At 40.6% G+C, this 25772-nt stretch overlaps 2 pseudogenes across 2 annotated transcripts; both read right to left on the bottom strand.

Moving 5' to 3' along the window:
- Positions 1-2716: 2716 nt before the first annotated feature.
- LOC308337786 (UDP-GlcNAc:betaGal beta-1,3-N-acetylglucosaminyltransferase 7-like) lies at positions 2717-4646 on the bottom strand (annotated as a pseudogene). Its single transcript has 2 exons — positions 4405-4646; positions 2717-3979 (listed from the first exon to the last, which is right to left on the bottom strand). The product of its transcript is annotated as a UDP-GlcNAc:betaGal beta-1,3-N-acetylglucosaminyltransferase 7-like (transcript).
- A 16839-nt stretch (positions 4647-21485) lies between these two features.
- LOC308337757 (hsc70-interacting protein-like) lies at positions 21486-22529 on the bottom strand (annotated as a pseudogene). The gene has a single exon. The product of its transcript is annotated as a hsc70-interacting protein-like (transcript).
- Positions 22530-25772: the final 3243 nt, after the last annotated feature.

Genomic DNA, 25772 nt, shown 5'->3' with positions numbered 1-25772 from the left:
ATTAGCTAGGATTCTGTTGAGAACCTTAGCACCCATATTCATCAGTGATATTGGTCTGAAATTCTCTTTCTGGTGTGGTCTTTGCCTGGTTTGGGGATCAGAGTAATGCGGCTTCATACAAAGAGTCTGGAAGTTTTTCTACTCTTTAATTTTTTGAAACAGCTTCAGAAGAATTGGTGTTATTTCTTCTTTGAAAGTTTGGTAGAATTCCTCAGGGAATCTGTGAGGTCCTGGGCTCTAGTTTTTCGGAAGGTTTTAGATCACTGCTTCTTGTGGTATGTTACTCTAAATTTTTAGGTTTTATTAAAAAACCTGCATAGATATTCTTTGTCAAATGATCTCTCTGTGTCTACTAAAATGATCACACAGTTCTATCCTTTCTGACTGATGTGAAGTATCAACATTGATTGGTTTGGGAATATTGAACCACTCTTGCAACCCAGGAATAAATCCCAAGTGGTCATGAATTTTTTTAATGTATTATATAATTTAATGGATTTCATTTGATAGTATTTTGTTGAGAATTTTTGTGTCCATCTTCATCAGGGATGTTGGCCGGTACTTTGCTTTTTTAGTGGTGTCTATCTGGTTTGGATATCAGCCTACTAATGGCCTCATAGAATGAATTTGGAAGTTTTGCTTTCTATTTTATTTTTTGGAATATTTTGAGAAGAATAAGTACTAACTCCTCTTTAAGTGTTTAGTAAAATTCACCTGTGAAGCCCTCTGCCCCTGGGCTTTTATTTATTGTGAGTTTTGATGTGATTATCTTTTGTGTGTGTGTGTTGAGTTTGAGGAGTTCTTTATAGATTTTGGATATCAGCACTTTGTAGTGTCATTTGCGAATATCTTCTCCCATTCCATTGGTTGCCTCTTTGTTTTGTTGACTGTTTCCTTTTCTGCAGAAGCTTTTGATCTTGATGAAGTCCCCAAAGTTCATTTTCACTTTTGTTTCCTTTGCCTTTGGAGACATGTCTTGAAAGAAGTTGCTGTAGCTTACTTTGAAGAGGTTACTGCCCATGTTCTCCTCTAGGATTTTGGTAGATTGATTTGTGACTCAATTTCTTTGCTGTTTACAAGTCTGTTAAAATTTTCTTCTCCTTTCTTCCTTCCCTCCTTCCTTCCTCTTCTTTATTTCTTCTTCTTTCTTTCTTCCCTTCCTCCCTCCCTTCCCTTCCCTTCCTCCCTCTTTCTTTCTTTTCCTTCCTTCCTTCCTCTCTCCCTTTCTTTCTTTTCTCTTTCTTTTCTTTTTTCTTTCTTTCTCTCTTTCTGTCTCTGTCTCTCTCTTTCCTTTCTCCTTTTCTTTCTTCCTCCCTTCCTTCCTTTTCCTTCCTTCCTCTCTCCCTTTCTTTCTTTCTTTTCTCTCTTTTTGTTTCTTTCTTTCTCTCCTTCTCTCTCTCTGGTGCTCTCTCTCTCTCCCTTTCTACTTTTCTTTCTTTCTCTCTCTCTCTCTCCCTTTCTTTCCCTCCCTCCCTTCGTTCCCTCCTTCCCTCCTTCCTTCCTTCTTTCTTTCTTTCCTTTCTTTTCTCTGTTTAAAACCAGCCCCCTTTTATTGAGAAAATAGAGTTGATCCCTCAATCTTTTCCCAGGTGCCTCGCCACTGATGTGAGGGGGCGTCCTTCTGCCCCCAGGCCCAAGGATGCCCGAGGGTTCACTCCATCCCTTCACAGAGGCCCACGTTTGTCTGGACAGGTATGGGTGGGGAGTGACTGGCCGCAGAAGATGGTATCTTACTGGAATTCGGGAAGGGAGAGGAGGAACACCATCATCTCCCAAGGCCTGGCACTCTCTCCCTCCAAATTCGTGGTAAATAAGACTTCACAGTAATAGAGGAATGTCCATCTCCAGGGGCAAACCAGCTGGTTTCCGGCTAGGGAACCAGGCCTTGGGGGCACCGCATGCGCGTCCTCAGCGGGTTGGGTAGCACCAAGACTGCAGAGGTTGGAGCACTGCTCTCTGGCTCTGGGGTGGGTGTGGTGCAGCCCATCTGGAGGTTCTGAGCATTGCTGAGGTAGTCAGGGCGGTCAGCCCCGCTTCCAGACGGGGTGGATGGAGCGTCACAGGACACAGCTGCGAGCGAAGCCACCTTCGAGAGAGGAGCAGCAACTCCAGGCTGGTCTGGTGGCGGGGGAGAGGGCTGCCCAGGGCCTTGCGAGCTTCCGTCTCCTGGAGGCCCAGGGGCATGGGCGGCAGAGGAGGGGCCTGTGAGCCTGCATAGTGTTGAGCTTCTCCTGAAAGGGCTGCCTGGGCCCGTGGGGGAGACTGAGGCATTTCATGGGAGGTGGAGAATCTCCTCTGTGAAGACGAGAGGACCGCCCCTCTCCCATCCAGGGCCAGGCCTAACCCGGGTACCTGAGCACGGGGGTTCCTTCAGAGGCCACTAGGGCCTCCCTCCAGGTCACAGGGAGCTCAGCAGGGAACCCAAGTTAGGAGGGGACCGGAAGCCAGCGGCCTTGCTCCCAAGATGACCTTGCGCAGGCGGGGAAGGACTACTTTCTGGGTCCACCACCGAGGTCCCCTTCTGGCTCACTGCGCCCCATCATGCCCAGGGGGCCACAAAGCCCCACGCTCACCCACCCCCACCTTCATGCGGGGTTGAGGGGCAGGGAACCACGATCTCTGTCCCGGGCATTGCAGCTCCAGCCCCAGGCCGCCGGGGGATTGGGGGTGGGGTGGGGAGGGGGATGCTCAAGAACGCGGGGGGGTCTGGCAGCTGTCAGAGCACCTGCAGCTTACCGCGCAGGTTGGGTTGCAGTGCACCAGCCCCCACATGGCCAGCAGCTCGGCTGGCAGCAGCTTGTGCACCTCGAGCACGGAGCGGAAGAAGCAGGGCTCCTTGTTCATGAGGCTGTTGCGGTTCCGGGAGATGCCGAACGTCCTGAAGCCCTCATGGGCCGTGGTGCACGCTCGGCACCTCAAGACACATGCCGAGGAAGACGTCGTCGATGGGGTACAGCTCCATCGTGTCACAGGTGCGGTGCAGGCGCCGGGCCAGGCGGGAAGCCGCCGCCGCCCGCGTATGGCGGGTAGCTGGCCTTGCTGTACAGGACCCCCGGGACGTAGTACTTGTCCTTCTTGCGGATGGGCCGGGCGTGCTGCACGACGTCGCCCACGAACAGGCCCTCCTGCGGCTGCGGGTCGGCCAGGAACTCCAGCATGTTGGTGGGGTTGACGAAGACGTCGTCGTCGCCCTTGAAGATGAACTGGACATGGGGCAGTAGGTGTCAAACCACTTGAGGAAGTGGAACTCCTTGAGGGTCAGGTTGAGGAAGCCGTCCAGGAAGTCCCACTGCAGGATGTCGCCGTACAGCCCGTCCTCGTATGCCAACAGCTGCTGGTAGTGGGCGCGCTCCTCCTGCTTGGAGGCGGTGCCCAGCAGGAAGAGGGTGCGCACAGCGCCGCGGCTCCCCGGCTCCTGCTCCCGGCCCCAGGTCTGGCGATGGCCTCGTGGCGGTCGTGCTGCGTGATGACCGACTTGACCACCAACAGCAGGTAGACGGCGCCGCGGCACTTCTCCGGGTGGTTCAGCAAGCATGGGGAAGTAGCGGCAGTGCCAGTAGGTCAGAAACTGCCGGAAATGGGGCTCCAGGCCCTGGAATCAGGGCTGGTGGGTCAGGTTGACGTTGGCTGAGCAGTTAGTGGTGCTCACATCCCAAGTCTGGGGCCCTCACGGGGCCATGCGGGTGGGGGCAGACACATCCTTGGCAGACACATCAAAGGCTTCCAGAAGCCTTTGGGGTTCACCAGGTGTCTGCTGAGGTTCTGGGCCTTCTGTGGCTCCCGGGTGGGCCGCGGGCGCTCTTCCGGTGGAGGGTCAGACTGCGCTGGAATACTGTTAACGGCCACGAGGAGGGCCAGGGACAGGCACACGCTCTTGTAGGCAGTTTTCTTCCTGGAGGGGTGGGGGAAGGTCGTGGTGGGGATGGAGGGTGGCACGGAGGAGAGAGGAAAGGATGAGTCCTCTGTGACATGTTCGGAGCTGCAGGGAGGCACATACTCAAGTCACGAGGCACCCCCTATGGTTAGAGGAGGGGCCTACTTTCTCTCCCTGCCTGCACTGCCTCTCTGCCAGGACCAGGGGACATAAGCAAGCCCTGCAGAGTCAGGCTGTCTGGGTTGAAATATTGACTCTGTCACGTACAAGCGAAATGACTCTGAATGGGTCCCCCTTACTGTCTCCAAACCGTGGTTTCTTTTTCTCCTCGATAAGGATAACAAGGAGTTGGAGCACTATCTAGGGAGTCCCACTCCCAATGGGTGTGCAGTCCAGGGAATGCTGTGAGTCTCTAAGGACGACCTCTGCGGATATTTCTGCTTGTTCCCCAACCCCAGCAAGCCACCCCGTTTGCTTTCATTTCCCTCTCCAAACCTGGTGAACCATTGGGGTGAAGCTTTGGGGGGAACCTTGGGCGGGGAGAACCATTGGAAAGGGCAAGACACAGGAGTTTCTCCACAGCCACGGAGCTCAATAACCTGCGGGGACACTGGGGAGAGTCTCTAATGTGGGACCTGAAGAAGCCTGTCCTTTCCCCTTCCACCTCATCCATCCGACCCAATGCAGTAAAGCCCACATGGCTGATGAAGGCCTGAGAAGGGGGCAGGCGGCTTCTGGCACCACCAACGCCCTCTTGCGACCGCAACTCCATCTGTGCCCCACTGTCTTAATATCCCGCTTGGAGAGAGAAGGTCCCCCATCTCTCTGGGAAGGGGAAGGGGACACATTCGGATTTTATTTTGCAGGGACATTCCTTGCCCAGATAGCCCCTACCACACCTATTTCAAAGAAGAAATTAAAGCCTTTTGCAGGAGTGCTGGCAGATCCTGGGCACAGGCAGCGGAGAGTGGGTGCTCCCCAGGACCCTCTGTCCTCAGCTCACACTCGAGGTGGCCAGGCCTCCCGCCCAAGTCTCTCTTGCCGAGACACAGGGGCTGAGGGCTACCGAGGAAGAGGCAGGATAGTAGTGTGGCCTCACAGGGCCAGGCCAAGAGGGAGACAGCCCGGATCCCCAGGGCGGCGCTGCAGGGCCAGGGCGAACGGAACAAAGGGACTGCAATGCACACGTCACAGGGACTCTGGAGAAGCCGGGGGTGGCCTTCAGGACTGGCTGGTTGAAGGTGCAGGCACCCAGGGCAAGTGAATGTGGAGTACCCTGGAGCGACATTTTCCCACGGGGTCCCCGGGTTTCCCTGTGTATGCGGTTTAGGGAAGACTGGGTCATTCCCAGGTGCTGGAGTAGGGGCTTTTGGAAACGGAGATTCGACCCTCCCAAAAGGGACAGTAGAATGTTCTGGGATCAGGGTCTCCGGGGGATTTCAGCGAATCACCCCTTCCCCCCAGTTTGGGAGATCCAGGCTGGAGGAAGTCGCACGGGGGGTTCACCCCAGGGGAGGGGGATGCGGGGAAGGTGTCCCTCCGCTCCAGGCCGGTCCACTTGCACGGCCCCACTCCATTTCTAGGACAAAAGTCCCGTAGCAAAGGAAGGAGAAAGGGAGAGGACAAGAGGTGGAGGACCGGAGGCTCTAGCTCCCCGGGAGAACGAAGAGCCCCCCGCGGGTGAGGTAGAGGACTGGGGTCGCCGAGGCGCAGGATGCCCTCGGAATGGGGGACGGGACCCAGCTTCCCCGAGAGACCTTGGGTCCCCAAAGCCCGGGGTCCCGGAGTGGGATCGAGGTGCCGAGGGGCCCGTGCAGTGGGAGCCGAGGGGCCGCCGGCGAGGGCAGCGCGCACAGGTCCCGCGGTTCCCCCGCCCCCTCGGGTTGGTTCGGGCGCCGCTCCCCGTCGGGCATCCCAGCAGTCGCCGAGCCCGTCGGTTCCGAGAAACTGAGGCCAGTCCCGGGGCACCGAGCGAGGCATCATCCTCCGATCTGCTGGAGCGGCCCGGCGCCCCCGGCGCCTGTGCGTCTCCAGACCTCGGGAGGAGGGAGCCGGGGTCCCGCGCCCCCCGCCTCTGCCCCCGGCCCGACCATCCGGGCCCCCTTTTAACCCCAGAGACGTGGCGGCCCGGGCGGGGGCGGTGGGGGCGGGCGCGCGGGTCAGGGCTCTGGGCACCGCGGCTCCACACCGCACTTCTGTTAAAATTTTCTATTTCTTCCTTTTTCAGTTTTGGTAATTTTTATGTTTCTAGGAATTTGTCCATTTCTTCCAGGTTGTCCAATTTGTTGACATAGAGTTTTTCATAATATTCTCATACATATGTATATGTGTGTGTGTGTGTGTGTGTGTGTGTGTGTGTGTGTGTGTGTGTGTGTGTGTAGATATATATTTGTATTTTTGTGGTGGTGTTTTTTTCTACCTTCTTTTGTGATTTTATTTGAGTCCTTACCCTTTTTTAAATATCTGGCCAGAGGCTTATCAATATTACTGATTTTTTTGAAAGAACAAGCTCCTGGTTTCATTGATCTCTTTTGGCTTTTGTTGTTGTTGTTTATTTCTATATCATTTATTTCTGCTCTAATCTTTATTATTTCCTTCCTTCTGCTGCTTTTAGGTTTTGTTTGTTCTTTTTCTAGCTACTTTATGTAAAATATTAGACTGTTTACTTGAGACACCCCCTCACTCCCCCCCACCCCGCCTTCTTAAGATAGGCTTGTATCACTATATACTTCCCTCTTTGGACTGCTTTTGCTTCATCCCAAAGATTTTGGACGACTGTGTTTTCATTATTATTTGTTTGCTTGCTTTTAAAATTTCTTCTTTGATTTCCCAGTTGTCCCACTCATTGTTTAGTAGCATGTTTTTAATCTTCATTATCTCCATTATTTTAATGTCCATTTCTTATGGTCTTTCCAGATTTTTCTGGTGGTTGACTTCCAGTTGGTAACACTGCGGTCAGGGAGATGCATGGTATGATCCTGGTCTTTCTGAATTTACTGAGGTTTGTTTTATGTGATGTGTTCTGGAGACTGTCCCATGTGTACTTGAGAATGTGTCTTCTGCTGTTTTAGGATGAAATATTCTGAATAATCTATTAAGTACACCTGGTCCACTGTGTCATTCAAAACCATTGTTTCCTTGTTAATTTTCTTTCTTTCTTTTTTTAATTTTTTATTTCTTTTCAGTGTAACAGTATTCATTGTTTTTGCACCACACCCAGTGCTCCATGCAATCCGTGCCCTCCCTAATACCCACCACCTGGTTCCCCCAACCTCCTTGTTAATTTTTTGCTTAGATGAACAACTATTGTTGTGTTACTATAGATTGGTTTCTTTATATTTGCTATTAACTGTTTCATGTATTTGGCTTCTCCCATGTTGGGTTCACAAACACTTAAAATTGTTACATCTTTTTGTAGGATTGTGCCCATTACGATTATGTTCTTTCCTTCTTTGTCTCTTGTTACAGTCATTGTTTTTCAAAGTCTAGTATGTTTGATGTAAATACTGCTACTCGACTTTCCTTTGACATCTGTTTGCATGACAGATGCTTGTTTAACACTCACTTTGAATCTGCAGGTCTCCTTAGGTCTATAATGAGCTTCTTGTAGGCAACATACAGATGGGTCTTTTTTTTTTAATTCATTCTGACACCCCGTGTTTTTTGATTGGAGTGTTTAGTCCATTATTTATTTTTTTAAACATTTTTTAAATTTTTTTTTAAAGATTTTATTTATTTATTTGACAGACAGATCACAAGTAGGCAGAGAGGCAGGCAGAGAGAGAAGGGAGGAAGCAGGCTCCCTGCTGAGCAGAGAGTCCGATGCGGGGCTCGATCCCAGGACGCTGGGATCATGACCTGAGCCGAAGGCAGCGGCTTTAACCCACTGAGCCACCCAGGCGCCCCTTTTTTTAAAACATTTTATTTATTTATTTGACAGAGAGAGAGAGAGAGAGATCACAAGTAGGCAGAAAGGCAGGCAGAGAGGGGGGGGGGGAAGCAGGCTCCCCGCTGAGCAGAGAGCCTGATGCAGGGCTCGATCCCAGGACCCTGAGATCATGACCTGAGCCGAAGGCAGAGGCTTTACCCACTGAGCCACCCAGGCGCCCCCATTCAAAGAAATTATTGATAGATATGCATTTACTGCCATTTTATTACTTGTTTTGTGGTTGTTTTGCTTGAAAGTATTCTGATCTATTGTCTTTTACTCATGTTTTGTGATCTTCTTTAGTGACGTATTCAGATTTCCTTCTCTTTATTCATTGCATATTTTTAGTGTTTTAAAAAAAATTTTTTTTAAAGATTTTATTTCTTTACTTTTGAGAGAGAAAGAAAGAGAGTGAGTGGAGGGGGGAGGCATAGAGGGAGAGGGATAAGGAGGCTCCCCACTGGGCAGGAAGCCTGATATGGGGCTTAGTCCCAGAACCCTAAGATCATGACCTGAGCTGAAGGCAGATGCTTAACTGATTGAGCCACCTACGTGCCCCTATTAGTGGGTTTTGATACACTGGGTTTGTATATAACCTCTTCTGCCTATACCAGTCTATATTAAGTTATTAGTTGTTTAAGTTTGAGTCTATTATTTTCCCTCTGTACATTTAAGGTATCTGTTATTATAGTTTAAATTCTTTTATTTAGTGAGTTCCTTGGGTAATATTTTACAGAAACATTCATTTTCACTGTTTTTGTATTTTCCTATCTTTTTTTACTCTCACATATGGTCTCTCCTTTCCCCTCAAATGGTCCCTTGTAAAATTTCTTGCAGGACTGGTTTACTGGTTGTGAACTCCTTTAGCTTTTGTTTTTCTAAGAAACCCTTTATCTTTCCTCCTACTTTGAATGATGGCCTTGCTAACAGAATACCCTGGGCTGCAGATTTTTCCCATTTAGCACATTGAATATTTTATATCACCCTCTTCTGACTTGCCAAGTTTCTGTGGACAGAGCTGGGTACGGCTATACCCAAGGCCAGCCTCAACCAGCAGCCAATTCACCCCATTCATAACAAGAGGGAGGAAGCAGCCCATATAGGGGGTACAACCAGATTCTGGTGAACAGGACAGTTCATAAGGCAGGGTACTATAGGAGGTTTTCTTCATAAGGTCACTATTTTCAAGAACAGGAGAGGTAGCTGACTTTCCTTATTCACAGAAACAGACACAGAGAGTGGGAAAAAAATAACAGAGGCATATATCCCAAATGAAAGAAAAGGACAAAACCATAGCAAGAGACTAAATGAAATAGAAATAAGTGGTATGTCTTGGTCTTAGCCTGCTTTTGTTGATTTTGATGGGAATTCTCCCTCCCCTAGGAGGAAGTGCATTGGTCCACACCACAGGAGTCCATAGTTTGGAAACCCAAAAATGGGTCCTGTATCTGAGATAAAAATGCTCAGTCACAGGCTGGGTGAACACAGAATTTGGGTGGAAACCAGGGACACAAGAGTGATTGACTGCTTTTCTGTGAGGGCTCACTGAAGAGGGGGGGCCTGGACATTCAGTTTCTGGGATAGAGATTGAGGCGCTGCCATTTTCATTCTGTGTGAATGCAAGACAAGTGCAATTTTGCCAGGGTAAGGACAACAGAGGGTAAGGACAATTTCATCAGGTTAAGGACAGCACAACAGGCCCCTCCCCCAGAAGGCCAGCAGGAACATTCAGCTATCACCGAGTATATTGATCATATTCAACTATAGTCCTTCAGCTCCTGGGGAAAACAGTATATAGCATTTGTGGCTTTTTATTATTCTTTAGTCTTTGTTTTAATTTTTTCTCACTATATTCTTATTTTATCAATTTTTTAAAAAAGATTTTATTTATTTATTTGACAGAGAGAGAGATCACAAGTAGGCAGAGAGGCAGGCAGAGAGAGGGGGATGGGAAGCAGTCTCCCCGCCGATCTGAGGGCCCGTTGTGGGGCCCGATCCCAGGAGCCTGGGATCATGACCTGAGCTGAAAGCAGAGACTTTAACGCACTGAGCCACCCAGGCACCCCTATTTTATCTATTCTTTTCTTGTTTTTTAATTTTTATTTTTAGATCTATGTTATATACGTATATTTTTAATTTTTGGTTTTATTTTATTTTTGGTTTTATTTTGGTTTTATTTTTATTTTATTTTTGTATGCGCGCACACACACACACACACACATATATATATATATTTTTTTTTTCTTTTTAACATTCTTAACTACTTTCCTAGTTTCTTTTAACAAACGGGACAACATGCACTCAGGATCTAGTTTAGTGTTTTGTTCTTTTTTACTTTTTTCCCCTTATTTTATTTTGTCTTCTCCTTCTCCTCCCCCCCACCCCCTCCTGATGGTTATTGCTATTTTTGTCTTTTCTCTTTCTTCTATTCTTTTCTGGACATAATGATGAGATGGAGAAATTCAACCCAAAAGAAAGAGCCAGAAGTAGTACTCTCTGCCATGGAATTATGAATATAAGATGTTGGAACTAGAATTCAAAACGATTATAAAGATACTACTTGGGCTTGAAAAAAAACATAGAAGACACTGAAGAATCCGTTTACTATAGAAATAAAAGAACCAAAATCTAATCAGGTTAAAGCTTAAAATGCCATTACTAAGATGCAATAAAAAAACAGAGGCTCTAACTGCTCGGATAAATGAGGCAGAAGAGAGAGTTAGTGACATAGAAGACAAAATGATGGGGAATAAGGAAGCTGAGGAAAACAACTATGGTCATGAGGGGAGAATTGGAGAGATCAGCAATACCATGAAGTGAAATAATATTTGGGTACTTGGTATCTGGGGTACCAAAAGATGAAGAGAGGGAGAGGGGCAGAAAGTTGATTTGAACAAATTATAGCTGAGAACTTTCCTAATCTGGGGAAGGAAACAGGCATTTAAGTCCAGAAGGCACAAAGAACCCTCCCCTCAATCAATAAAAATAGGTCAACATCATGACATATAACACTGAAGCTTGCAAATTTCAGAAGAGAAAATCATGAAAGCAGCTCAGAACAAGAGGTCCTCAAAATCTTAACTTAAAAAAAAATAAAATAAAATGAAAAGTGGAAGAATAGACTACTCACAAGATAATAAATCAACTTTTACTTTCTTTTTTAAAAAATATTTTATGTATTTATTTGACACACATGAGAGAGAGAGAGAGAGAGAGAGCGCATGCGCACGCAACACAGGCAAGGGGAATGGCAGGCAGTGGAGAAGCAAGCTCCCTGCTGAGCAAGGAATCAGATGTGGGGCAGGATCCCAAAACCCTGGGATCATGACCTGAGCTGAAGGCAGATGCTTAATCATCTGAGCCACCCAGGCATCCCTGATAAATCAACTTTTAAATACAGCAAACATTTTTACTGTGATGCTTATATTCTCCAGCTTATTATATTTTCTAAATTCTAATAAAATATTAGCTAAAAATTATTTGTGTATTGTTAATCATCCAAAAGAATGGATTAAGGCCACATGTTGCACCAAAGAGTCACTAGTGATACTTGACATAATAGGACAATAAATTTTTCTTAAACTTCTGCATAATTAAAGAAAAGCTCTAAATAATATAATCCCAATAATATATGGCTAGCTTATTTTACTTTAAAAGTATATCATGTGGTTTCTACAAATAATGATGATTAAAACAAATGTAATAGGCTAATTAATACAGCCCTAATCAATAAAATAGTTAAGTGGGAAGTCAAAAAGTAAAGAGAGATAAAAGATACTGAGATAATACATTGAAGGGAGGGATCAAAACTATTTATTTATGTATTTTTGTTTTAAGTTTTTATTTAAATTCCAATTAGTTAACACAGTATAATATTAGTTTCAGGAGTAGAATTTAGTGATTCAACAATTTTATACAGCACCATGTGCTCATCACATGTGGCCTTCTTAATCCCCATCACCTGTTTAACTACTCTCCAACCTAGCTCCCCTCTGGTAATCATCAGTTTGTTCTGTAGAGTTAACAGTCTGTTTCTTGGTTTGTCTCTCTCTCTCTCTCTCCTTTTTTCCTTTGCTCATTTGTTTTGTTTTTTAAAATTCCACTATGAGTAAAACCATATGGTATTTGTCTTTCTCTGACTTATTTCACTCAGCATTAGACACTCTAACCCCATCCATGTCATTGCAAGTGGTAAGATTTTATTTTATTTATTTTAAGAAAATACAGGATTTTTAAAATTTTTTTTAAGATTTTATTTATTGATTTGACAGACAGAGATCACAAGTAGGCAGGCAGGCAGAGAGAGAGGAGGAAGCAGGCTCCCCGCTGAGCAGAGAGCCTGATGCGGGACTTGATCCCAGGACGCTGGCACCACGACCTGATCCTAAAGCAGAGGCTTTAACCCACTGAGCCACCCAGGTTCCCGAAAATACAGGATTTTTAAAAAAGCTTTTATTTATTTATTTGGCAGAGAGAGAGATCACAAGTAGGCAGAGAGGCAGGCAGAGAGAGAAGAGGAAGCAGGCTCCCTGCGGAGCAGAGAGCCCGATGCGGGGCTCAATCCCAGGACCCTGAGATCGTGACTTGAGGCAAAGGCAGAAGCTTAACCCACTGAGCCACCTAGGCACCCCTCAAGTTTTTATTTTTCATTACTAATATATTATAATTTTTTATTTTTATCTTATTTTTCATCACATATATTAATATACATATTAATATAATATTACATTATATTAATATACTAATATATATACTAATACAATATATTGTGCCTGTTTTGTGTGTGTGTGTGTGCATGTGTGTGTATATATAATGTATTCTTAATATATATTATGTATATAATATATATATTCTTGTGCTTCCCATATTTTAACTATTGTTGATAATGCTGCTGTTCAACTATCATCGTACATGTGAGATCAACACTTTTAAAATTTTGGATTAGGGGCGCCTGGGTGGCTCAGTGGGTTAAAGCCTCTGCCTTCAGCTCAGGTCATGATCCCAGGGTCCTGGGATCAAACTCCGCAACAGGCTCTCTGCTCAGCACGGAGCCTGCTTCTCCCTCTCTGCCTGCCTCTCTGCCTACCTGTGATCTCTGTCTGTCAAATAAATAGTAAAATCTTTAAAAATAAATAAATAAAAATAAAAAATAAAATTTGGATTATATATAAATATACTATATCTTATTTTGTTATGTATTATAATATACATATACATATATTATACATACATGTAAGCATCATACATATATACAATATACTATATACATATCACATATCTCACATGTGTCATATGTATATTATATTAATTATGTTTGTTATATAATCATACAATATTTAATTATATACTATTTAATAATACATAACATGTATAAGTATGTATATGCACATATCTGCACATGTACACACACATATAATACATATACTTATACACATGTATATGCGTATCACATGTATATAATGTATATGCATTGTATGCATATGTGTATATGCATACATATGTACATGTACTATATGTACATATTATATATGTACATGTGTATATATATGTATATTTACATGTATATGCAGGCATTGTATGTATTGCACATATATAATAGGTATGTTTATATATGTATATATGTTTTATGTATAATATATGTATATAATTGTATATGTATTCAGTGTTAGGCCTGGGTTTTGCAAGCATGCATCTATCTATTCTGGGGGAGGGGGAAAAATGGTATCTGCCAGCACGTTTGTGTGTGTGTATGGGTGTGGGTATAACATACATATATTATACATATATAATGTAAGTGTATAATGTATGTATACATGCTTATGTATACATGTAGGTAGTATATATATAATATATATTATACACATATATTTTACATATATAAATATTTATGTGTATATACACAAAACGGATATAAATACATTACATATATACACACATACACAAACACACATGCAAACACACACATATTTATACTTGGGCTTTCCATATTTTGGCTATTGTTGATAACACTGCTGTACCTATTGGTGATAGTTGCATGTGGGATCAACACCTCTTAAAATGTAGGATTAAAATGGGGATGTACTGTTGCTCTACAGGAATAACAGATTTATATTGCAGTCATTGTAGAGTTTTGAGGGCAGAGAATTAAGTTTTGTAGAGTTTTGATGGCAGAGAATTAAGTTCCTTGTCTATAGATGCTGCATGTTGGACCTTGGCTTAAGTATATATAGAGTTGTTAGTCAATAAAGACGTAAGTATCAAGTAAAATAACTCAGAAATCTAGACAGGAAATTGAAAATCAAACAGCAGCATCATCAGACTTGAAAGCTCCTGAAGAAAATAACTTCAGTTTGAAGCTGGTTCTTACTTCTGACTAGCCAGGTGAAATAATTTTCCTTAGTATAAAAAGAGGGTTGTGAAAAATATCTTTATCTCAATTTTTTTGTGCTTAAGATGAAATGAAATATTCCGTGTTTAGGAAAGATGATGGCGTGGAAGGATCCTGAACTTGTTGCATTTCACAGATACATGTGGATAAGAGCTACATTGCACAACTCTGGAAATGATCTGAAGATTGGCGGAACAGACCCTTCATGGTTAATCATACAGAGGAGGCAATATCGAAAAGGTAAGAGGGGTAGAGACACTAAGAGAACACAAAGACTAACAACCATAAACAGGGACACCACAAGCATGGAAAACTAAGAAGAGCAGAACCATAGCACAACTCACTGGGAAGATAAGACGCCATAATATTTGTCTTTGAAAAATAGGACAGCTTAACCCTGAGAACTTTAAAAATCAGCACTCTTAACTCCAGGTGAACTGAGGGAAGTAGGAAACCAATTCCTTGCCCTTAGAAAGTCACCATAAAATAAATAACCCAGGCTAAGAGACAGCACAGAAGCAGCAGTCTAAAAGTGTGTCAGGTGCACATAAACAAGATTTACTGATTAATCTTTACTGAATGTGTGCTGGGAGGGTCAGGAATCTGCAGATTTCTCCAAGAACAAATGTGCTGGCAGATGCCATTTTTCTTCCCCTCCAACAGACTAGACAGATGCATGCTTGCAAAACTCAGCCCTAACACTACATCTAGCTTGCTACTCCACCCAGGTGATCCTCTGCATGCTCAGCCCAACCAAACTTCCACCCCTGGTAGGCATCACACCAAAGCCCACTCACCCTGCAACACCTGGCTGGCTCCTAGGCTGGAATGGGTGCCACTCCAAAGTGACTCCTGTCATGTGGAGGGGAACAGATAACTCCACACACTGACTGGGCTGCTTAACTAGCTGTGCAGGAAGGAAACTCTGCCCTTTGGTACACCTAAAGCCGTCAGAGAAACTAATTGCAGATAGCCACTCTGAGTGCTGTCCCTGCCCAACAATGAGCCTATAGCTGCTGAAGACAGACCTCTCACCAGTGCAGGGAAAAAACTCTGGCAAATGTACCCACACCAGGCAGAGCAGATCTGTAGAAGACTGGAGTGAAGGTAATCATGGTCCAGAAAACAGAAGGGCACATGGCACCAAGGACTTCTACCCAAGGCCATTATTTTCAGGAAGTTAGCTGACCTACCTAATACATAGAAACAAATACACAGAGACACATTAAATGAGAAGTCAGAGGAATATGTACCAAGTGAAAAAGAAAAACTCACAGAGAAAGAAGAAAATAAAAAGCAGATAAGCAGTAGGCCTGATTTTAAAAATTAAGGTAATGGTCACGAAGATATTCACCAGACTTAAGGAAAGAGGAGATGGAGTCAGTATGAATTTCAACAGAGACAGAAAATACAAAAAAGAACATGAATTCAAAAACACAATATTTGAAAAAAACAGAAGGAATTCACAGTATATTAGATGGTGAACAACAGTGGATCAGTGAATTGGAAAACAGGGAAATGGAAGAAACAAGTTGAGCTGAAAAGGGAAAAAAGAATAGTTAAAAATGACAATAAGGGAACCTAATGATATCAAGTATAGAATAATTTTATAGAGGGATTCCAGGAGGGTAAGAGAGAGAAAAGAGGAACAGAAAACTTACCTGAAGAAATAATAATTTGGTGAAGGAAATGGACATCGAGGTCTAGAGAGAAGACAACCCCTAACAAGATGAAACCAAAGAGGTCCACACCAAGAAACACAGCAATTAAAATGGCAAAAAGCAAGAATAAGGAAAAGTTTTTGAGCAGCAAAGAAAATAGTTATGTATAAAGAAAAGCTCTCAGGACATCAGCTGATTTTTCAGCAGAAACTTTGCAGGCCAGAAGAAAGTGGAAAAGGCCATAACCAGAAGTAAGAAAATAATGAAAGAAAAAATTTTCACAGGTAGAAGAAAACATATAGTGAAGATAGTAGATTAATCACATATAAAGTCAGTATATGGAGGTTAAACAATTATATTTACAAAAAAAGTCAAGGGATACAGAAAATATAAAGATATAAAGTATGACATCATACATGTGTTAGTGAGGATAAAGATTTATTGCTTTTGAAATGTGTTCAAACTCAAGCGACCATCAATTTAATACAGACTACTATACACCTAAGATGCTATATATGAACCTAAAGGTAACCACAAATAAAAAACCTATAATAGGTTTTTGTACACTGAACATAAAGAGAAAGGAATCCAAATGTAAGACTAGAGAGTGCCACCAAACCACAATGGAAGAAAGGAAGAGAAGAATGGAACTGAGAAGGACTACAAAATGACTAGAAACCAAGTTACTAGAAAATGAGTAATAAAATGACAATAAATACATATCTATCAGTGATTACTTAAAATAGATAAATAGATAAATACCCCCATCAAAAGACACTAGGTGACTGAATGGGAAGAAAAAAGCAATAAGACTCATCTGTATGCTGCCTACAAGAGATTTACTTCAAACCTAATGTCACATGCAGATTAAAAGTGATGGGTGGAAAAACACTTACTTGCAAATGGAAGCAAAAAATGCCAGGGTAGCAATACTTGTATCAGATAAAATAGACATTAAAAAAAGAGAGAGGGGGGAGGCACCTGGGTGGCTCAGCATTAAGCATCTGTCTTGGCTAGGGTCAGGATCCCAGGGTCCTCAAACTGAGCCCCAGATTGGGCTCCTTGCTTACCAGGAAGCCTGCTTCTGTCTCTCCCACTCCCCCTGCTTGTGTTCCCTCTCTTGCTGTCTCTTTCTTTGTCAAGTAAATAAATAAAATTTTAAGAAAGAGAGGTAAAGAGAGAGAGAGACTGAAAAGAAACAAAGAAGGGCATTATGTAATGATAGAAGAGTCAATCAAACAAGGGGATATAATAATTGTAAATATCTATGCACCCAAAAAGGGAGCATGCAAATACATAAAGGAAATATTGACAGATATAAGGGAGAAATTGATAATAAAACAATAACCCTCCAATTACATCAATAGGTAGATCATTAGGTCAGAAAAGTAACAAGAAAACCATGGCTTTGAATACACATTAGACCATGTAGACCTAATAGAAATATTATTCCAAAACAGCAAGGTATACATTCTTTTCTAGTACACATGGAGCATTCTCCAGGATAGATGACATGTTAGGGCACAAAACAAATCTCAGTAATATGAAGAAGACTGAAATCATACCAAACATCTTTTCCAAATACAACAGTATGAAGCTGGAAATCAATTACAAGAATAAAGCACAAATGCACAAATACATGGAGGATAAATGATATGCTACTGAACAGCCAGTGGGTCAACGCAGAAATCAAGAATGAAATTAAAAAAAAAATACACGGGGAAGAAAAAGGAAAACACAAATGTCGAAAATTTTGGGAAATAGCTAAAGCAGTTTTAAGAAGGAAGTTTATAGTGGTTTAGACTTACTTCAAGAAATAAGAGAAGTCTTTAATAAACAAATGTAATCCTACACTAAATGAGCTTGGAAAAAAAAAACCCACAAAGACCAAAGTTAGTAGAGTGAAGAAAATTACAAGGATTAGAGCAGAGACAAATGAAATAGACTAAAGAAAAAATAAAGATGATCAACAAAACAAAGATCTGGTTTCTTGAAAGATAAACAGAATAATAAATCTTGAGCCAGACTCACTAACAAAAAAAAAAAAGGAGTACTCAAGTAAAATCGGAAATAAAATATGAGATTAGCAGACACCATAGGAATACAAAGAATTCTAAGAGGATATTATGAATAGTTATATGACAACGATTTGGACAACCTAGAAATAAATAAATTCCAGAAAACACACAATATCTCAAAATATATCAGGAAAAAACAAAGAAGTTGGACAGATAGGTTACTAGTAATAAAATTGAATTGGTAATCAAAAAATTCCCAATAAACAAAAGTCTAGGACCAGATGGTTTAACAGGTAAACTCTGTGAAATACATAAAAATTTAATGCCTAATTTTCTGAAAGTATTCCAAAAAAGACAGAAAAGGAAGAAAAACTTCCAAATTCATTCACAAGGCCACTGTTATCTTGATAATAAAACCAGACACACTAAAAAAAGAAAAGAGAACTATAGAACAATGTAGCAGATGAACATAGATGCAAGAACAAAATATTAGCACACTGCATCGTCACAATACATTAAAAAAAATCAGTCACCATGATCAGGGTATTCCAGGGATTCAAGTGTGGTTCAATATCCACAAATCAATCATTGTTATTCATCACGTTAACAAGAGTAAGGATAAAAATCACATGATCATCTCAATAGATGTAGAAAATCATTTGACAAAGTATAACTGCTCGTGAAGAAAACTCTCAACATAGTGGGATTAGAGGGAACACACCTCAACATAATAAAGGCTCTGTATGAAAAGCCCTCAGCTACCATCATACTCAGTGAGGAAAAGCTGAGAACTTTTCCTATAAGATCAGGAAAAAGACAAGGATATACACTTTTACCACTATGATTCATCATAGTACTAGAAGGCCTAGCCCCACTGCAATCAGATAACAACAACAAAACAAAAAACAAACAAACAAAAAAGGTATCTGTATTGGTAAAAAAGAAGTTAAACTGTTAAATATCAGCAGATGACACAATACTATACATATAGAAAACCCTAAAGAATCTATTTTTTAAAAAAGATTTTATTTATTTATTTTACAGAGATCACAAGATCACAAGATCACAAGATCACAAGCAGAGAGAGAGAGAGAGAGAGAGAGAGGAGGAGGAGGAAGCAGGCTCCCTGCCAAGCAGAGAGCCCGATGTGGGGCTCAATCCCAGGATTCTGGGATCATGACCTGAGCCGAAGGCAGAGGCTTAACCCACTGAGCCACCCAGGCACCCCCTAAAGAATCATCATTTACAACTGACAAATGAATTCATTAAAGTTGCAGGACACAAAATTAATATACTGAAATTTGTTGTATTTCTAGACCCTAATAAGGTAGCAGAGAGACAAATTAAGAAAACAGTCCCATTTACAGTTGTACCAGAAAGGATAAAATAGCTAGGAACAAATGTAACCAAGAAATTGAAACACCTATCCTCTGAAAACTGTAAGACATTGAGAAAAGAGAGAACAACTAATGGTTACCTGGGGGAGCTGGGTAGGAGATGGGTCAAATAGGGGATGGGGATTAAGATGTGTACTTGTTATGAGATGCAGTGTTTGTTTTTAATGAAGTGTGGAGTAGTCACATTGTACACCTGAAAATAATACAATACTGTATGTTAACTGGAATTTAAGTAAAACTTTTAAGAAGAAGTAGAAGGGGAGAAAAAGAAACTAAAAAAAAGCACAAATGTAAAGATTACCATACTCATGGAATAGAAAAATTAATAGTTACAATGTCCATATTACCCAAAGCAATCTATAAATTCAAAGCAAACCTTATCAAAGTCTCAAAAGAATTTCTCAAAGAACTAAAATAATTCTAAAATTTGTAATGAACCTTTAGTATAGTGATAGCAATCTTGAGGTAGAATAAATCTGAAGGTACCAAAATCCCAGATTTCAAATATACTACTACAAAGTTATAGTAATCAAAACAGTGTGGAACTGACACAAAAACAGACACGTAGATCAATGTAACAGGACATAAAATGCAGAAATAAACCTACACTTACAAAGCCAATTAATTTATGACAAAGGATACAAGAATACACCATAGGGAAAAGACGATCTTTTCAATGAATGATGTTTGGGAAAGTGAACAGCTACATGCAAAAGAATAAAACTGGACCACTTTCCTACACTACACACAATTTAAAAAATTGATTAGAGACCAAAATGTAAAAACCTGAAAACCATAAAACTTCTATAGAAGAAATAAGTAATATTTCTTGGACATTAGCCGTAGCAACTATTTATGTATATATTCTGTGAGGCAAGGGAAACAAAAGCAAAAAATAAATTGTGCAGCAAAAGAAACCATAAACAAACAAAAAGTCATCTTAATGAATGGAGGAGATATTTGCAAAAACATATCTAATAAGGATTTAATATAAAAAGCATATAAAGAACTTACACAACTCAACACCAGAAAAACAAACCCAAATAAAAAGTGGGTAAATGACCTGAATACACAGTTTTCTAAGGAAGAGATGCAGATGACTAATGTACACAAAGACCCTCCATATTATTAATCACCAGGAAAATGCAGATCAAATGAGATATCACCTTACACCAGTCAGAATGGCTAGTGTAAAAAAAAAAAAACAAAAAACAAAAAACAGGAAACAACAAGTGTTAGTAAGGATATGGAGAAAGAAGAGCCTTATGCACTGCTTGTGCATAAGGTGTAGCCTTTCTGGAGAACAGTAGGGAGTTTCCTCAAAACAATTAAACATAGAATACCATATGATCCAATGATTCCATCACTGGCTATTGACATGAAGAAAAAAACCCACCAATTCAAAAAGATATATGCACCCCTGTGTTTGTCACTGCCTTATTTACAATAGCCAAGATATGGAAGCAACCTAAGTGTTCCTCAAAAGACAAATGATTAAGAAAATATGGTCTATATGTATGATGGAATGTTACTGAGCGATAAAAAGAATGAAATCTTGCCATTTGTGACAACATGGTTGGACCTAGAACATATTATGCTATGGGAAATAAATCAGAGAGAGAAAGACAAATATCATACGATTTCACTTATGTATGGAACCTAATAAACAAAACAAATGAACTTCCCCAAGGGGAAGGAGGGCATAAATAAAACAGACCAAATTTATAACAGGAGCAAACTTGAAGCTATAAAATAAATAAATTATAGAGAATAAAAATACTGCATAGAGAATATTACCAATAATATTGTAGAAACATTGTGTGGAGACAGTGACTAAATTTGTCATGGTGAACCTTGAGTAGTGTATAGAATTGTTGAGTCGGTATATTGTACATTTGAAACTAAAAGAAATTTCTTTTTTTTTTTTAAGGGACTAACACACCATTTTAATATGTTTTTAAATATTTTTAAGGTTTAAAGAGTGTTTAAGGTTTGTAGTTCCTAGTAGGAAAACATCTGAATTGACACCCTAATGGCAAATCATTGTAGAATGTTTCAGTTGCCTGGGGGCAGGAGGGTAGGGATTCTTTTCACAGCACCCCAACTTTCTTCATGCTTCATGAGAAGATCAGAGGTACACTGGTTTGTATTATTGTGACATCCATTAGGTGATTGAAGTTGCTTTTCCTTCAGCAGAGGCATTATTTGTCAGAAGGGTGTTATGCTTGACCTCCAAATTTGGCTGACAATTTACTGATAAGATTCTTAAACATTGAGTTGCTCTGATATTTTGACATATTCACTGGGTTCTGGGCCACATCCTGGAAGGCCACCTTAACTTCCAGATCCTGCGTGGCTGCAAGAACCTCTGCATCACAAAGAATTTTATTGAGACCAGACATTCCTGCCATTCCAGGCATTTCTGCAGGAAAATTACTAGGCATTCCCCCAGGAAATAGCCATACTGGGAAAGAGCCATACTGAGCTCCTGATTGTCCTCTGGGTTCTTCCTCCCTCTGGGCTCTTTTTTTCTATTCTTTCTTTGATTTCTCGCCCTTCGCCCTTCGTGTTGTCAATCATACTTTCTCCGATGTGCAGCAATTTTCTGGGCCCTCAGTTGAACTTTCAGCATTGCACTAGCATCTTCATTATAATCCAGTTTACAAGCAAGGGCAAGATCATGTGCTGCTTCTTCCCAATGGGCCAGAAGTCTGTGTGCTTTCCCTCGCCACTTAAAACGCTGAGCTGAATCAGGATATATTTCAGTAGCTCTGTCACAGTCTCAAATGGCCGCATTTGCTTCTGTAATTTGATGAGAAGACTGGCTCTCTTGGCATACAGAATGGCCAACCAAGGATTCACTTTGATGACATCTGTGAACAAGTCAATGGCATTCTGTAGTTCAGCATCATTGAGAGCATCAATGACAGCCACTTTTTAAATCATTTGCCTGATCCACCATTTGCTCAGTTATCTCTACATTTCTTCTCCCATTTCGGAGGGGCATTAGTATCTGGTTCAAACACACCTTCATTGTCAATTTCTCAGTCACTTTTGTCTTGATGGTTCATCTGTCTTTATGTTTTCATCCACTTTCTTACTGTTTTTTCTGATTTAGTTTTATGAGTGGCAGGTGGTATTTTACCCCCCATGCCCTCCACCCACTCCTGCAGGAAGCGCATTTTCTCAGTGTGCAGAACACTCGGATCCTTCTTATACATTTTCATGAGGGCCCGAGGCTCGTTCCCTTTGCGGGGATCCATGGTCCAGAGGCGGTGGCAGGCAGCAGGCGCTGGTGAGGTTGGGACCTGATTCCAGGTGCGGATACTAGCTCCTGAAACTAAAATAAATTTCATGCCAATTAGACTTCAACAAAAAAATCTTTGTAGGATGTTGGAAAGAAATATTTTAATGATCAAAAATTGTGTTTTGGCTGATATATGTAGTATTCTATTGAGTAACAGAAAACTAATGATTAACCATTATGATACAAAGTTTTAATATATTACCTTTGGGGTCATGAGCCTTGTGTTTGGACAATAATCTGTAATATGGAAATATTCAGGACAGACCATCATCTAGTTGTTTGTTATTCTTAATTTATTCTAGTTTTTAATTCTTAAAAATGTAATGCATTAAAAAATAAATAAATAAATAAATAAATGTAATGCATTAAACAAACTGCAAACTCTTACAAGTTTCTTCTGTATATGAGTCCTGTGATAGTAAAATGTGCTACACAGTAATACCGGTATGTCCTCTAACATTTTTTTTAGCTCTTACTCCATTGTTATTGACATAGATAGTACACATTTAAAAAAGGCTAAAAGGATGCCTGAGTGGCTCAGTCAATTAAACATCTACCTTTAGCTCAGGTCACCATCCTGGGGTCCTAGGATAGAGTCCCACATTGGGCTCCCTACCCCTACTTGCTCCTCCTGCCCCCATGTTCTCTCTCTCCCCATCAGTCAATAAATAAAATCTTAAACAAATAAAAAAATAAATTTAAAAAATAGAGAAATTTTAAAAGTCTACAAAAAAGTCTAAACACTCATTGTGGTGTTCTGTTACTCTTAAGTACAATGGAGAATTCACCTAAAATCATGACTTACACTCTTTCAAGAACTTTAATTATATATACTTTAACTTAATTATAAATTGAATTAAATTTTACATTCACTTATTATATTTCTAACTGAGAATGAGTCTTGTACCTGCTACAGCATTTCATATGGTTAAAATATGCTACAACAAAGTATTTATTACCCTTAAGATGTTTAAGATAGAGGCACGTGGGTGGCTTAGTGGGTTAAACCTCTGCCTTCAGCTCGGGTCATGATTTCAGGGTCCTAGGATCGAGCCCCGCATCAGGCTCTCTGCTCAGCAGGGAGCCTACTTCCCCCTCTCTCTGTCTGCCTGCCTCTCTGCCTGCTTGTGATCTCTCTATGTCAAATAAAAAAAGTCTTTAAAAAAAAAAGATGTTTAAGATAATAAGCAACAAAAATTTTATATATAGCCTAACAAATAACTTTCTATGTTCAACAATAACAGAAAATCTTCAAAAGCATAAACAGAATGCCAAAAGCTTGTGGTATAAAACTATCACTAAGTGCACTACCATTGCTTTTCATTTTGATAAATTTTTAAATTATATTATTAGATTTTCAGCTAAATTAGAAATATTTGTCAAACTATGGGGAAGAAATGATACTTTTCCAGTGTTGAATTTTTAGCAAGAACAAGATTCAGTCAATTTCATATACCTCTAGAGAATTTATAGTGTTCTATTTAATTGTTCTTTCACAATTATTCACAGATATTAGCTATCTTCTACTGTGAAAAGAATCTCTTCCATAATAGAATAAAATTTCTCTTCAGTGTAATAATTCTTTGAATATAATACACACAAAAAAGCACTTTTTTAAAGCTAAGCTCCACACCCAGCATGGAGATTCTGAAGATTAAATATGTATGATTCACATTAGAGACACATAGTAATGTGAGTAATTATTAACATTGTGCAAAGTATAAACTTTATCATTTTCATAGGATATTTTTATTACAATTAGTTTTTGGAATAAATATAGATTCACATGGGATTGTAAGAAATATCAGACACATTACATAATTTTCCTGTTTACCCACTAATAATCCTTGCAAGACTGTAGTATATTTTCAAAGATAGTATACTGATTCTGATACAGTTAAAAAATATTTCCATCATCACAAGGAGCCCTCATGTTACCGTTTTTGACTGCAACTATCTCCCTCTCATCCCTAAACCTTCTTTAACATCTAGCAATTGTTATACATTTCTTTAATCTGACATTTCAAGAATGTTGTCTTAATGGAATAAAACTGTATGTAACCTTTGGTTCTGTCTTTTTTTACTTAACCTAATTCCCTAGAGATACAGACAATTTTTGTATACAATAAATGATACATTCCTTTTTTATTGTTGACTAATATTTCATGGTGGGATGAACTATGTTTTATTTAACTTTTCACTCCGTGAATGATGTGAATGAATAGTTGAGTACATTATTTTTAGTTTGGGCCTGTCATGAATAACGCTTAATAATTAGAGGTTCTGTGAACAATAAATTTTTAGTTCTCTGGGTAAATGCCCAGATAAATTCTTTTTTCCTTTAAATAGTACAATTTTTTGGCCTCCAATTTTGGTGTTTTCTTTTCATTAAGAATTTGAAGTGTTACCTTGATATAAATGTTATTATTTTCCTTGCATATGTAAACATTTCAAACTTCAGGTTACTTTTCCCTGGCTGCTGCTTTGATTAAGCCTTATGTTAAAGTGATTTGTTACAGTTTTATCCCTCCTTAGGAATATCTGTTTACTGGTGAATGAGTTCTTCATGGTGTGACTTTCATATTCAATTCTTACATGAATGAATATATGAACCATACTAACCTCCTACAAGTTGACACTTGACTTCTTGGTGTTCTGTACCACTTACCCCCACCCCCACACCACACCCCCGGTATTTTATTTTTTTACACACAATAAGGCATTTAGCTTTCTACTCTATTTTCAAATTATTGTTATTATTTTTTTTATCCTGGAATGATCTTACCCTCTTTTGTATATGACTTTGAATTTCTGTTTAAATTTCCTTATGTAAGAAATTTTACTTATACTTAAAACCCACTGACAAGGACAGGCTGGTCTAGCTGGGCCACTTCTTGCTTTCCCTTTTAGTATTCATCTTAAAATGTCAGTTTAACATTACCTGAATAAGTTTTTTCTATCTTTCCATAGTCCCATTGGACATAGGCTTTTGTCTGCCTCATTTATGGCTCAGTCACCAGTACCTGGGACAGAGTATCTCATTTATAAACCCACAATTAAAAATCTGTATAATTTTTTTGGATAAGAATTGATGACCTTTAAAGAATGTATAAATGTCTTAAGTATCATTTATTTTGCTTGGCACAGATACTCATTTTTTTGTGAACTGAATGAAAAAGGGTGAGTTTTTAAGCTTCTA

This window comes from Martes martes (assembly GCF_963455335.1).
Source record: "Martes martes genome assembly, chromosome: Y".
Lineage (NCBI taxonomy): Eukaryota > Metazoa > Chordata > Mammalia > Carnivora > Mustelidae > Martes > Martes martes.
The sequence above is the reverse complement of the archived record's forward strand: the minus strand, read 5'-3'. Positions and strand labels throughout refer to the sequence as shown.